The 14,667-nt window shown below is 41.8% G+C and overlaps 1 pseudogene; it reads right to left on the reverse strand.

Annotated features, from left to right (window-relative positions):
• Positions 1–10,995: 10,995 nt before the first annotated feature.
• Positions 10,996–14,059, reverse strand: LOC125093040 (40S ribosomal protein S4-like; annotated as a pseudogene).
• Positions 14,060–14,667: the final 608 nt, after the last annotated feature.

Here is a 14,667-nt window from a genome sequence, read left to right on the forward strand (position 1 = left end):
TTTCTGATGATTCTTTTTAAATAATGTAGGCTTGGCGAATTAGATACTCTGAACTGATGATGATGCGAACTTTTCTGAACTGTTGAATGGATTTTATCCATTGCTCTGCGTTACTAAATAGCTGCAAAAGGTGATCCATTTTAAGTTGTAGTGATCTGGATGGAAGTACTATAGAGGGATAATAAAAGGAAATCTTTTCTTTTTTTAACATGGTGTATGTTTTTAAATGTTTTTTTTTTTTTTTTTTTTTTTTTTTGGGCGCCTGGGTGGCTCAGTGGGTTGAGCCGCTGCCTTCGACTCAGGTCATGATCTCAGAGTCCTGGGATCGAGTCCCGCATCGGGCTCTCTGCTCGGCAAGGAGTCTGCTTCCCTCTCTCTCTCTCTCTCTCTCTCTCTGCCTGCCTCTCTGTCTACTTGTGATCTCTCTCTGTCAAATAAATAAATAAAATCTTTAAAAAAAAAAAAAAATAAATTTTTTTTTTTTTTTCTTTTTTCAGGTTTTGTTTATTTGACAGAACACAGGCAGGGGGAGCAGCAGAGGCAGAGGGAGAAGCAGGCTCCCTGCTGAGCAAGGAGTCTGACCTGGGACTTAGTCCCAGGACCTTGGGATGACCTGAGCGGAAGGCAGACGCTTAACTGTCTGAGCCACCCAGGCATCCCTTAAATGGTTCTTGAACCATCTGGAAGGCTTGTTAAAATAATGGCAGGGCCCTGCCCCAGAGCTTCTGATACACTGATTGCAGTGTGAGACCTGAAAACTTGCCCTTTTTTTGAATTTTGAATTAACAAAGTTTCCAGGTGATAGTGATGGCCAGGGACCATACTTGGAGAACCACTATGCTAGACTGATTGAATAATGGGAAGAGCCCATTAACTTTTATTTTTTAATCAAAATGATTTTTTTCCCTAAAACCGCAAAATGTCATACTGTGTACTAGTACTGGGTAGTTGAACTTGGCTAGAGAAATTGGTTGTTGATACCTGTTAATAAGTGGGTATTTGATGTTGCACACTAGCCAGTAATTCCTCCTCTACTGTTTACCCATTCTTTTCTGTAGTCCTGCTCACCTCCAACTTTTTCATTTTCAATCAGCTGATGACCTTAAAATCATTAGAAGAGTTTAAAGTAGATGAGAGAAAAGAACTCGACAAATTCCCAATCTGCCATGTATGTATATAGGGAAGGCATTTTTGCCTTCTCTCTGGGTTAATTGAGTGCATGGCTTTAGCAGTTTTTACCTTTATTGGTATTTATTTGACCATTCCCTTCCATCAGCATACATTCTGAAGTCTACCCTTCCAGGTGGCACCCTACCCAAAGCCCTTGTAGAGCAAAGCTCAAAAAAGTTGACGATAACATGCTTTGTCTTGGAAAATAAGCAGTTTTTTGTTTGATGTTTGAGTAAACCATTTTCATTGTATCTTAATTTTAGTTTTAAAATTACCCAATTAGACATATCCACAAGCTGTTGGCTGTGAAAGTTACAGTGACTTCGTTGCTAAGTCTAAATGGTCTATTTATGACCTTTTATGTGCCTCTAGTGGCATTTGACAGTTGATTTTCTTCGAGAATCTTAAAAAGATTTCCTCCCATGTCAGTAGCCATTACTAGTTCATCTCAGACTTGTTGGAGAGGTGTAGGGCTTAGTCCTTGGATAGTTATCAATACTCTCCCTAGATACTATTCAATATATTAAACTGACTTCCAGATTTTTTATTTCTAGACTGTACCTTTCTTCGAACTGTAGGTTTGTCTATCCAACTGCTTACTTGATATCTTTACTTGGATAGAGAATAGGCATTTCATATTTGACAGGTCTAAAATGGTATTCTGGATCCTAACAGTTTAAACTACTCTTAGGTTTTAGGCCAAAATCTTCTGGTCATCCTTGACAATTCAGTTTATTCAAAATATATCTGGAATCTCACCATTTCTTAACCAACTCCATTGCGATCACTTTTGTCATCATTAACCATACTGTTACTGCCCATGGTCTGTTCACTCAAGGCCCAAATTGGAATTGTCCCTGACCTCTTCTTACCATTCCTTAACATTTGTAGCCAGATTGCCCTCACTATTCCTGGATGGGCTAGGTACATTGTTAACCTTAAGGATTTGACACTTGTTCTTCCTGTGCTTGGAATGCTCTCTCCTTAAATGTCACAGAGCTTGCTCCTTAACCTCTAAGTCTCTAAGACCCCCCATGATGGCCTTGGCCTATTAGAAATTGTGCCATATCCTCCAGCATTCCCAATTTCCCATTAAACTTTTCTCTGTAGTTTTGTGTCTACTAGAATATTCCATGAGGATTGCTCTATGGGCTTGTTCACCACTATACCTCTAGTGCCTAAGAGTTCAGTGTTTGTTGAAAAGGGATGAATGATGTTTCTATTAATACCCTATAGTGAAGTAAATGTTTTCACTGAAAAACAGTTATACATTTGGATTTCAAATACAGGAGCTTCCTTTCCAGGGCGGACAGAAGTTAAGTCTAAAAAGAGGTTACTGGGGCGGCTGGGTGGCTCAGCAGGTTAAGCCGCTGCCTTCGGCTTAGGTCATGATCTCAGGATCCTGGGATCGAGCCCCGCATCGGGCTCTCTGCTCAGCAAAGAGCCTGCTTCCTCCTCTCTCTCTGCCTGCCTCTCTGCCTGCTTGTGATCTCTCTCTGTCAAATAAATAAATAATCTTTAAAAAATAAAAAATAAAAATAAAAAGAGGTTACTGAGGGTAGGGTTCAGAAATTGAGTTAAATGGTTTTTATTGGTGTTAATCAGTAGTCAAGCTCCAATCTGCTACATCTATATAGGGCTTGGCATAGCTCTGTTTTACCTTAAGGGTTCATTTGAAAATGGTTCAGAAATGATATGTAATTGGATTTTTTAAAATGGTTCAGCCTGTTTGTTGATGGGTTTAATTAAGTTACATTCTTGGCCAGCTTGAAGGTGGGTAACTTCCAACCAGTGGAAAATATGTAAAGGGTAATTCTGTTTCCTGTTTCTCCTTTAAATCTTATAAACTTAATGCATAGATCCTAAGTGTTCACACACGGCTTTTCTCTACTTGACTCTAATTGGAACAATTTCACTTTGGTCTTTCCTTGGAAAACAGCTGCTGTAAGCAGGGATACAGGAACTTCAAAAACAAGCTACTGGAGAGCTTTGTGTTCAGGCATGATTGGGTTAGGCAGTAAACCTAACAGGTGACCTTAAACTGGCTTTTGCCCTTTTTTTAAAGTGGCTTTTGCTTCTGAATGTGTACAGTTGAGAGGTATTTGAAAGTGTGTACTAATGTGGGAAAAAAATTGCTTGGAAGAGTATCCTAGATAATTTGGGTGCACATTATGTAATTCTGCAGGTTTTTAACTGGAAAAACGAGGCAGAAGAAAGAGATTGGGGTAATGGAGCGTGAGGATTCTGCTGTTACTTGCTTTGAAGGGGAAAGGGCCATAGGCCGAGGGAAGTGGGTGGCACCTGAAAGCTGGAAAAGACATGGACATAATCATGTCACAATGGTATGATAGAACGTGACATCATTATTCATCCCACGTTGCATGCACAGTTGTCTTACCACCACCAGTGTAAATTATTGGACAGTTTTTTAAAGAATGTGACATGGCCTGCTAATTTTTAAGATGTGTTTTTAAAGAGAATGCATGTGTGCAAGTGGGGAGAGGGGCAGAGGAGGGAAAGGGAGAGGTTCTGAAGTCAACTCAGCACTAAAGCACTGAGTCACAGCTGGACATGGGGCTCAGCTCACCACCTGAGCCAGAACCAAGAGTTCAATGCTAAACTGACGGAACCGCCCCAGAGCCCTGGCACACTAAATTCTTACAGCTGGCCTGACATTGCTTGAGCGCACAGCCATTACTTACATTCTCCCTCTTAGGCCTTAACGTAGTTTCATTGCTACAAGTATGTATATCCTTATTGCCCACTTCTAGTTCTTGCATTGATAGCTATGTAGTTAAATTTGTTTGAAGCTTGTCCTCTGGTCAGTTCCTCTGGAAGTTCTCATGGCATTATTTTCTGAATTCTTGCATGTTTAGTATAGTTTGTGTCTTTATTCCTGAAAGTAGCTTTTACTGTTTTTTTTCTTTGAGCATCTTAAATATGCTCCTGCATTTTCCTCTGCCATTAAACATTACATTGCTAATGAAGGTCTGATGAGAATTTTTCTAATTTTCTTTCCCTTTTAAGTCCCTTTCTGTTTTGGCTAGAAGCCCAGAGATTTTTTTTTTTTTTTTTTAAATCCAGTGAGTTTATAAAATGTATCTTGGTAGTTGTTCTGACTGAATAGTCTCAGGTATGCAGTATACTCTGTAAATATGTAATTTCAATTCTTTTTGGAGGCAGAATTTTCATAAATTAAGGTTGTTAGCATTTGTTCTGTTCCCTTGATTGGTTTCCTTTATGGGGACTTCTTTGCCTGTGATTTCCTGGCAGCTGTTGTAGTGCCTAACTATCCATGTGATAAACTCCTTAGGTTGTATTTTTGTAGGATGTGTTGGCTAATACTGCCCATGGGCTGTGTCTGGCCAGTGTCTGTTTTTTGATGGCCTGCAAGCTAAGAATGGCTTTTCCGTTTTCATATGGCTGAAAAAAAATAGTTATTACATGTGAAAATGACATGAAATTCAAATCTCTGTATACACAGAGTTTACCTGGAACACAGCTACACATTGAGTTTTACATCACTCTGTAGATGTCCTATTAGTTGGTAAGGCAGGATCCTTAATCTCCTAGGCCTTGGCTAGTTTTTATCAGCCTTCTAACAGGGATGTTTGAAAAACCAATAAAATTCAGGGACCTGCTCACCAAGTAGTTTCTTGGGACTACATGGGTGGATTTAGAATATTTAATCCCTTTAGTAATCAAGGCAGGTCTCTTGACAGGCTACAAAGGAGGCCCAACTCCCTGGAGGCTTTGGGTATTGGAGAAAGCATACCATCTCAGTAAGTGGGCCTTTCCAGTCAAGTAAAAATGGCAGCAGCTTTAGCATCTTCATTTTGCATGAGGTTGTGACAGTTACTCTTGGGAATCCGTGTCTCCCAACCCATTGGCTGAAGCATAGCTGCTAGCTCATGGGGGCCCTCCCCTAAATACACACTCTCAAGCACTGGTGGCTCAGCCAAGCTCCAAGCTGATGGTACTCATTACGCTATGTGGAACTAAAGGGAGTGGTCACTGCTCAGTGAGCTGAGGCAGTTCTCACAGACCTGCCAATCCGTCCCTTGATCAACAGTCCCCTTTGCTGACTCTGCCCACGGCCTAGCCATCTGGTCTGCCACTTTAAAGACTCTATTCAGGCAGATTAAAAACATCCCTCTTTTAGGGCTGTGAATTGTGGGAACAAATTGCAGCTATTGGTTGGGCCATCTGGTAAAGGCCAGCTCTGACATGACCTAGTAGAATCAAACTACTGATCAAGCCTGCACCACCTGGATTGCCACCACACATGGCAACACGTTCACCATTAAGGGCTGTGCACCCAGCAAAGAACTCTTTCTCGTGCATGCCAGATGTGTGACTCCTGCCAAAAGCTGGCCCATGTGTCCCGAGGTGAATGAAGGCACAGACTACTGACAGGCTGACTCCACTGGACTATGCTGCCACCACTCAGGGCAACTGATGGTTATGATGTTGCTGTTCCACTCTGATCATCTGACCATACAACTGTAGCCCTTGAAACTAATATCATACGTGCCATGTTCTTAGCTTTCCAGACCACTTGCGATCTGACGTTGGGCCACTTTTGTCACAAAGGCCACTTAGCACAGTGTCTGAAGGATATCTCATGGCTAGCATCGCTGGGCATTGGGAACAGGTTTCTGATTCTACCACCCTCACTTTTTCCTGGTTCTACATATCTGAGTAAGGTAGTTGGGGGTCACAGAATATGGCAGTCCCCAGAAAAGGATCGTCTCTTGGCTGCCTTCTGGGTGATAATCAGGACAAAAGATCTGGGTGAAAGTGGGGATGATTGGAGAAAAGATGAAATTAACGTCTCCTCCGGCATCGGAGGAGAAAACACCTTAGATCCTAGGAGGGAGGGCAGCAATTAATGTACTCTTTGTTACCTAGATCATTCTCAGTCTTGGCACTGTTAATATTTTAGGCTAGAAAATTCAGTGTTGTGAAGGGCTGTTTTGTGCATTGTGGGATGGTCAGCAGTTATCACTTGCCTCAGCCCACTAGATGCCAGTAGCTCCTCTCCCTTAGTTGTGACAATAATGACATTGGACATTGCCAAATAGCCAAAAAAATTGCTCCCAGTTGAGAACAGCTAACCTTAATCTAAAACTCCTACCTAAATCATGTGGCAGTTGCAGCTAACAGTCTGACCTGCTCCTGGGTTTCTTATCTGTGTCCATGTGCCAAAAAAAACCAAGAAAACTCGTATAGACATGTATGGTCCTGAACTATTCTGCTATGCCTGATGCCATCAACCGCAGCTCCCAAATGCAAATGTGTACAAACTGGCAGATCAACACAACCTTGATCTGATCTGGCTGATCACATGCTTTTGATGTCTGAGTGGCTTTCAGTTAATGCCAAAAATGGCAACTGGAGCTGCAACTATTTGGTGACAGTCCCTGTGACTTAAACCAATGTGATGATAATCCCAATCACGCTTGACAGCAAAATCTGAAGTGAAGTTACCTTTGCCCTTTTGGTTGTATTTTTGGATGGGGGAAAAAAATGGGTCATGTCCACTGGAGACAGGGGTTGCTTTTTGCCCATCTTACTCCCCTGTAATGATTGACAATGACACCAAAGATGAGCAGATCAGCTGAAACTCATTTGCACAGTTTAAAATGAATAAAGGGGGAGCCTGGGTGGCTCAGTGGGTTAAGCCTCTGCCTTCGGCTCGGGTCACGATCTCAGGGTCCTGGGATCGAGCCCCGCATCGGGCTCTCTGCTCAGCACTGAGCCTGCTTCCTCCTCTCTCTGCCTGCCTCTCTGCCTACCTGTGATCTCTCTCTCTCTGTCAAATAAAATCTTTAAAAAATAAAATAAAATAAAATGAATAAAGGCTTGGCCTTAGAATCAATCATGGCTGCCTCAAATAAGAGCTACTGCTACCCTCTTGGGCTTATTCACAGTTGGTTATGTGTAGAGAGAATGAGATCAATACCACACGTTGGCTTCATCTGTTGCTTCAAGTCTAACTGATGACAGTCTTAGCTATGTGCTGTGAGATTCTAACCTCTATTGATTAATCAGAGTGGTTGATGGAGAAGCATATTCATATAAAAATTCAAATTTGGCTATGAATGCGTGACACTGAGTGAACTGTGAGAAGCGATCTGCTACAGAGCCCAAGTCCCTGCATGTGCTTGTTGAGTAAGCCCAAAATACAATTCTTTGCTTGCTCTTTGGGGCCATTTCTCAGGTTTGTGTTTGCATCCTTCTGGCCAACTTGAGGGATGATGTGATGTCTCCCCCTGGAAAAAGAGCAGGCTTGCTTCCACTTACTATGCAAGTGCTAAATCTTAGTGTTCCTCTTTTGGAATGCAATCCACTATATGACGGGCCCTTTGCATTGCCTCTGTGGGATTTGAGGGGCATGGGAAACTGGAACAAATGAACATGAAGCTTTGGCTATTGGTTTGCTATGAGTAAAAAAATCCTTTCATTTCTAACCCAGGAGTCTCATGTCTTTTGCCAGCATCCATGAAATTGTGACAGGCTAACTTTTCAGCTTGTATGTTGGGTAAAATGTCAAACACTGCACAGTTCCTGATACTTTCTTCTCTCAATTATTTTGAAGCAAATTTCAGATATTAAATGTAAATATTTCATCAGGTAAGTCTAAAACAATTCCTTAAAAACAAAAACATAACCACAATTCTATTAACATACTTCTAACTTTTAGTAATTCCTTAATAGTATTAAATATCCAGTCACACCAATTTAATTGGTGATTAATTCTCTGTTGGATATAATATTGTGATAGGCAATGCAAGTGTGAAAGCAAGGGTAGTGAGCTTCCATTTGCTAAGACCATTCACGAAGTCTACTGCAGGTATCACTAGCTCTTAGTCTGTTTGTGGAACGGTAATTATTTCTGTTCAAAAAGAAAATATAATTCACTACAGTGGCAGAAACAGACAATACAATTGGACTGTTAAAACCAAATGCTGGGGCACCCCGGTGGCTCAGTGGTTAAGTGTCTGCTGGGACATGAAGCCAGGGTTCTGAGATCGAGCCCTGCATCAGGCTCCCTGCTCGGTGTGGGTGTCTGCTTCTCCCTCTGCCTTTCCCACCTGCTTGTGCTCTCTTGCTATTTCTCAAAATAAATAATATCTTAAAAAAAAAAAAAGACAAACCAAATGCTGTTAAGAAGTGGAGTAACTGGAACTCTCAAATATCACTAATGGAGTGTAAAATGGTACAACACTTTGGAAAACAGGCAGTTTTTTTTTTTTTTAAAGATTTTTTTTAAAATTTTTTTATTTTTTCAGCATAACAATATTCATTATTTTTGCACCACACCCAGTGCTCCATGCAATCCGTGCCCTCTACAATACCCACCACCTGGTGCCCCCAACCTCCCAACCCCCACCCCTTCAAAATTCTCAGATCGTTTTTCAGAGTCCATAGTCTCTCATGGTTCACCTCCCCTTCCAATTTCCCTCAACTCCCTTCTCCCCTCCATCTCCCCTTGTCCTCCATGCTATTTGTTATGCAACACAAATAAGTGAAACCATATGATAATTGACTCTCTCTGCTTGACTTATTTCACTCAGCATTTTTTTTTTTTTTTTAAGGGAGAGCGAGTGAGCTAGCGAAGGTGAGCAGAAGGCGGGGCAGAGAATCTCAAAAGACGCCCCGCTGAGCTGGGAGCCTGACGCAGGGCTAGATCTCACAATCCTGAGGTCATGACCTGAGCTGAAATCAAGAGTTGGCCACTTACCTTAAACTGAGCCACCCAGGCGCCCCAGATAGGCAGCTTTTTAATAAAATTAAATATGTTATCTATTTCACCCCTTAACAATTTTACTCCTAGATATTTATCCAGGAGAAGTGAAATCCTATGTGTGCAAAGGAGTTAAGAATGTTAATACTAGTCAACAATAAAGCTGGGGGAGGGGAATGTAGATACCAGTTTTATTCATAATAGCTAAAAACTAGAAATAAATCAACAGGATAAGTGGTGGTGTATTCATATGATGAAATACTCCTGGGAAATAAAAGGGAACCAACTATATTACACACAACAAGATGACTCTCAAAAATATGTTGAGCAAAAGAAACCAGAAGAGTAGATACTATGTTATTTCATTTTTATGACATCCTAGAAGGGGCAAAACAAACCTTTAGTGATAGAAATCAGAACAGTGACTGCCTCTGCAGGGGGCAGGGGGTGGGACAGGAGAGCAGGATGTGATCATTGAATGGAAGGCGGCATGAGAAACTTTCTGTGGTGATGGAAATGTTCTATATATTTATTGATGGTTTTGAGTGTACAGAATTGTCAAAACTCATAGAATTGCATACTTAAGTTCTACACATTTTATGCAAAGCATGCTGCAAATTAACAGCAACAACAAAAAATGATCTAACCAGCTAGGTCATGGACTTGCTGCATTTTAGTGTCTGTCACATTCTGGGATATGCTTTCCATTCTATGAGCTTCCTCCTTCATATCTACTTCGGTCTGGAACCAAATCGAAATACACTTGTCATGGGCTTCTAGGCCGCCACAGGATTCAGGACCTTGGCTCCATGTACGGCTCTGCACGGAGGCTTGGGCATCATCTCCAGGAACCACGCCAGATCTGATCACAACGTCCAACATTCCAGTGGTTATGGTTATTACTGCCATCGATGGCCTGATGGCAGTTGTCCTTATTACCAAATTCTAAAGAAGAAAATCTTATTTTGTGCACTTGGACACCAGTTTGAGTGATTTGGCTACTGGCTGTGTGCAAGGTCTGCTCAGCAGCTCTATTTGTGAGTGAATTTCTGAGTCTCATCTTTCCAGAGGAACCGTTTCTTTGGTCTCATCATTTGCCTTTATTCTCTTTATAAAGTAGTTGCACCTCGTGTCCATCAAATAGAATGTGCTGTAGCAGCCATCCAGCCCGATCCAGCAGGAACAGCCTGACACATCGCACCGGGGCAATCATCTCACTTAGCAGTTAGTCTTCCGGAGGCACGGTGCTTTAGTGCCCTCTATTCTCTTGCTTTCTGACCTTGCCCCAAACTGTCCCATTACAGTGGACAACTAAGCCTTCTCATAGCCCAGCCAGGCCCCTCTGACCAGCAAAGATGGAAGCCTCTGTCTGCTCACCAATATTCTTCTTCCCTGAGAGTGCTCTGTATATATAAATGAATTTGATAATTTTTTCATCACTGTATATTTTTAATTTATTAATTATTTTTACTAACATATAATGTATTATTTGTCCCAGGGGTACAGGTCTGTGAATCATCAGGCTTACACACTTCACAGCATTCACCTTATCACATAACCTCCCCAATGTCCATAATCCCACCACCCTCTCCACAGCCCCCTCCTCCTAGCAACCCTTAGTTTGTTTTGTGAGATTGTTTGTCTCCCTCCTGACCCCATCTTGTTACATTTTTTCCTTCTCTACCTCCCATCCCCCCACTCTGCCTCTCAAATTCCTCATATCAGGGAGATCATATGATAATTGTCTTTCTCTGCTTGACTTATTTCGCTCAGCATAATACCCTCTAGTTCCATCCACATTGTTGCAAATGACAAGATTTCATTTCTTTTGATGGCTGCATAGTATTCCACCGTACACACACACACACACACCCTTTTTTTTTTTTTAAGATTTTATTTATTTATTTGACAGAGATCACAAGTAGGCAGAGAGGCAGGCAGAGAGAGAGGGGGGAAGCAGGCTCCCCACTGAGCAGAGAGCCTGATGCGGGGCTCAATCCCAGGACCCCAGGATCGTGACCCGAGCCGAAGGCAGAGGCTTTAACCCACTGAGCCACCCAGGCACCCCTCACACCACATCTTCTTTATCCATTCGTCTGTTGATGGACATCTAGGTTCTTTCCTTCAGATCTGTATATTTTTTAACAGCTCTGACATTTCATATGTTAAAGAGAAGACACCACTGGTCTCCTTAGTACAGGTATAGCTCATTTGGGTTTTTTTTTGTTGTTGTTTTCTTGTTTTTTTCATAAGTTGGAGGTCTGTGGCAACCCCGCATCGGGCAAGCCTATTGATGCCACTGTTCCAACAGCATTTGCTCAGTTTGTGTTTCTGTGCCACATTTTGGTAAGTCTTGCAATATTTCAAATGTTTTCATTATTATTATATTTATAATGCTGGTGATCAGTGATCTTTTTTTTCCTTTTATTGTGCTGTGTGACCTTTTATTAGGTATGAAGACTTCCAATCATGTCACCTAGGGACCATTTTACCGGCTGCTCTGTTTGGCCGCCAGTCTCGTCTCTCCCTTCAGCAATGGTGGGGCAGATTTCCTTTCCACGGGGAAGAGAAATCTATAGTTTGTTGCCTTTGCCAGTATCAAAAATGTTGGTAGTTGGGTAGCAAAGCTGTTGCTAGTGGCATCTTTCATGTGAACAACATCAAACGAACCGGGGTGTCTCTCTCTGTTGGTGATAACACCAGTACTTCCCAGGTTAGCACCCCCAGTCACCATACACAGATTACCAGTGTCAAACTTGATGAAATCAGTAATCTTTCCGGTTTCCAGATCAATCTGGATGGCATCATTCACCTTGATGAGGGGATCAGGATAGCAGATGATACGAACTTCGTGAGTCACCAGATGGGGGATTCCTTTTGTCCCCACAAAGATCTTTCTCACTTTGCACAACTTGTACTTGGCCTCAAGTGTAATGCGATGAAGAGCTTGGTGTCACAGATCAGAAGGAAATTCTCCCCAGTCTTGTCGATACTGATGACAGCCATAAAGCCAGCTGGGTTGGTCATATCAGTTTGGACCTTGCCATCAATCTTAATAAAACCCTGCATACAGATCTTCTTTACTTCATCTCCTGTTAGGGCATACTTAAGTCCGTTCCTTAGGAAACTGATGAGAGAGAGACATTCTCTCAACTTATGGGGACAAGCAGATGGATGAGGAGCAAAACACACTGGTCAGTTTATCCAGCATCCAACGCTTTGCCGCTGCTACACGCCTCAGGTGCTTCTTGGGACCACAAGCCATGGCTGTGCTAGGCACGAAAAGAGGACTGCCTCCTTCTGGTACCGGAGAAAAGAGGGTTGGAGGCTGTGTGCCGAATGGTGATCTTTGATATTACTATTATATTATTTCCTTGAGACCCAACAATGTTGAAATTAGGCCAATTAATAACTCTACAATGGCCTCCAAGTGTTCGAGTGAAAGGAAGAGTTGTGTGTCTCTCACTTTATAAATCAAAAGCTAGAAATGAATATGTTTAATGAGGAAAGCATGTTGAAAGCGGGAATGGGCCAAAACCTAAGTTTCTTGTACGTAAGTTAGCCAAACTGTGAATTCAAAGGTAAAGTTCTCAAAGGAAGTTAAAGGTGCTACTCCAGTGAAGAATGATAAAAAGTAAAAGAGCCTTATTGTTGATATGGAGGAAGTTAAAGTGGTCTGGATAGAAGGTCAAACCAGCCACAACATTCCCTTAAGCCAAACCCTAATCCAGAGCAAGACCCCAAGTCTCAATTCTGTGAGGGCTGAAGAGAGGTGAGGAAGCTGCAGAAGAAAAGTCTGGAGCTAGGAGAGATTGGGTCATGAGGTTTAAGGAACATAACATAACATCAAAGTGCAGGAAGAAGCAGCACGTTCTGACAGAGAAGCTGCAGCAAGTTCTCCAGAAGTTCCAGCTAAGATCATTCATGAAGGCGGCTACACTGAACAAGAGATTTTCAACAGAGATGAAACAGTTGTACATTGGAAGAAGATGCCATCCAGAACTTTCATAGCTAGAGAGAAGTCAGTGCCTGGCTTCAAAACTTCAAAGGACAGGCTGACTCCCTTGTTGGGGGCAAATGCAGCTGGTGACTTCAAGCTGAAGCCATTTACCATTCCTCAGATCCTAGGGCCCTTATGAGTTACGGTAAATCTACTGTACCTGTGCTCTATCAGTGGAACAACAAAGCCTGGATGACAGCACATCTGTTTACAGCACGGTTTACTGAATATTTTAAGCCCACTGTAGAGACCTACTGTTCAGAGAAGAAGACTCCTTTCAAAATATGACTGCTCATTGACAGTGCACCTGGTCATCCGAGAGCTCTGATGGACAACATCAATGTTTCCATGCCTGCTAACACAACACCCATCCTGTGGCTTGTGGATCAAGGAGTAATTTCAACTTTTGAGTGATCTCATTTAAGAAATACATTTCCTAAGGCTATAGCTGCCATAGTTTCTCCTCTAATGGATCTGGATAAAGTAAACTGAAAACCTTCTGAAAGGATTCAGCATTCTAAATGACATGAAGAACAGTTGTGATTCATGAGAAGATGTTAGAATATCGACACGAGCGGAAGTTTAGAAGAAGTGCGTTCCAAACCTCAAGGATGACTTTGAGGAGTTCAAGACTTCATGCAGGAAGTAACTGCAGACAGGATGGGACGAGCAAGAGAACTAGAATTAGAAGTGGAGCCTAAAGATGTGACTGGGTGGGTGTAATCTCATGATCAAACTTGAAGGGATATGGAGCTGCTTCTCATGGCTGGGCAAAGAAACCCATTTCTTGAGATGGCATCTACCCCTGCTAAGGATGCTGTGAATATTGTTGAAATGACAACAAAGGATTTAGAATATTCTGTAAATTTAGTTTGAAAAGACTGACTCGAACTTTGAAAATTCTTCTACCGTGGGTAAAATGCTATCAATCAGCATCAAATGCCACAGAGAAATTGTTCATGAAAGGAAGAGTCAATTAATGTGGCAAACGTCACTGTTGTCCTATTTTAAGAAATTGCCACAACTAGCCCACCCTTCGGTAGCCACCAGCCTGGTCAGTCGGCAGCCATCAGCATTGAGGCCAGACCCTCCACCAGCAAAAAGATTATGTCTTGACTGGCTGAAAGGTCAGATATGGTTCCATTTTTTAGCAATAAAGTATTTTAAATTTAGGTATATACATTGTTTCTTTTAAAAAAAAACTTAATGCTATTGCACACTTAACAGACTATGGCATAGTGTAAACATAACTTCTATACGCACTGGGAAACCAAAATATTCATTTGACTTGCTCTGTTGTGATATTCACTTTATTGCAGTGGTCTGGAAATGAACCTCCAATATTAACGAGCTTTCTCTGTAGAGAGCGATCTTAGGCAGAGTACTGAATTGAAGGGTTAGTGACATGCTCTGATGCTCTTTGGAAGTAACAAATCTGCCCTTCGGCTGTTGGCTAGTTGGGATCAGGAGAATACTGTGGTGGGCCTCAGTGGTCCCGAGTCAGGACTCTATGGAATAAATAAACTTAGATACGACTAGAGAAATAAATGCCACTGTCCTTTTTATTTTAATTGTGAAGAAGAACTAAATAATGCTATTTTGGTATTAAGACTGTCAGCTGATTCCTGTTAAAAGAGGATAGACAACCAACAGGTAATTTTCCTTTCTAAATTTCCTTTCCTTTCTAAATTCTAAAGGAATCTGAATCACTATTTCTTCTGAAAAATATTTCAGTGAGTTATTACTT

The sequence above is a fragment of the Lutra lutra genome, chromosome 2 (assembly GCF_902655055.1).
Source record: "Lutra lutra chromosome 2, mLutLut1.2, whole genome shotgun sequence".
Classification (NCBI taxonomy): Eukaryota; Metazoa; Chordata; class Mammalia; order Carnivora; family Mustelidae; genus Lutra; species Lutra lutra.